This window comes from Berghia stephanieae, chromosome 12, assembly GCF_034508935.2.
Source record: "Berghia stephanieae isolate SIO BIC M18660-M18661 chromosome 12, UCSD_Bste_1.3, whole genome shotgun sequence".
NCBI classification, from domain to species: domain Eukaryota; kingdom Metazoa; phylum Mollusca; class Gastropoda; order Nudibranchia; family Aeolidiidae; genus Berghia; species Berghia stephanieae.
In genome coordinates, this window is record NC_088371.1 from 2866363 (window position 1) to 2867419 (window position 1057).

A 1057-nucleotide genomic window follows, 5' to 3' on the forward strand; every position below is an offset into this window, starting at 1 on the left:
GGTAAAATGCCGATTTAAAAATTTGGCCAGAAAACTCGGCCCTCAAATTTCGATCGGTTTAAATGATCCTCACCTTGGCAAAAACTCATAAGAAAGGGCCAGGTTTGAGAGGTGGGTTTTTTTTTTTTTTTTGTTTTTTTTTTTTTTGTTTTTTGTTTTTTCTTTAAGATGATGGCCATTTAAATCGCTCGATATTTGAAGGACGAGTTTTCTGGCCAAATTTTTTCTGTGCGGCTATGTGGTCTAGTGGTATGACACTCGCTTTCGGGTCGGAAGGTCCTGGGTTCGAGCCTCACTCTCGGCACATATTTGAGTCCTTGGAAAAGGCTCTTTACTCACATTCTCTCACCGTATTCAGGTGTAAAATGAGTACCTGGCCGCTAACAGCGTTGTCTTTGTCCGAAAAATTGTAATATCGCCCAACAGGCGTCATGTCCCGTCCTACATCAAACTGCACCAGGGATTGATCACGGTCCCTTTGCATTTGAAGCGAGTACTCTACCAACTGAGTTATCGGGACCCCAGTTACGGCAGTTATTCAAGTCAAAAGCGGCGACCGAGTCAAAAAGCCTCGAACCAAATTGCCAAATCGCCAAATAGTCAATTCGCTCCAAAAATAATTGGGCCGTCTGTCTGCACGACAAGCAAGTCACAGTTACAAGTAACAAGTCATAGTGGTTGTTAGAGTTATTTCCCTTTACCATTCACGGTCCCGATCAGCAGTCGGTCTTGTCCGTCTGCTGTAGCCATTATAAGTAATCGAGTACTGCGTTTTATGTCGTCTGCTTGCTTTCCCTAGTCCCGCTGTACTCTCGACTTCGACTACCTATTTCTCACTTGGTCATTTTTCCTGCTTATCTCATTTCATGTTCGCGGTGACAGGAATAAATTTGAGAAAATAGATTTGTCATTTATTTCTGGATTCTTGGACGATTATTCTTGTGAAAACTTCATCATTTAAGTCGAGAGAAAGAGAAGTATTTCTGGTTTAACGGATTAACAATATTATTATTCATTTCGTGTGATTTATTTCGCAAAAAAAAATATTGAAGGAAAC

The 1057-nt window shown here is 41.1% G+C and overlaps 1 protein-coding gene across 1 annotated transcript in view; it reads left to right on the top strand.

The window, feature by feature from the left end:
- Positions 1-772: 772 nt before the first annotated feature.
- The window catches only part of LOC144958310 (sonic hedgehog protein-like), a gene marked incomplete in the record, with an annotated part of 75812 nt that continues 75527 nt past the window's right edge, over positions 773-1057 (top strand). The window contains 1 exon segment of the mRNA XM_078890198.1: positions 773-1057.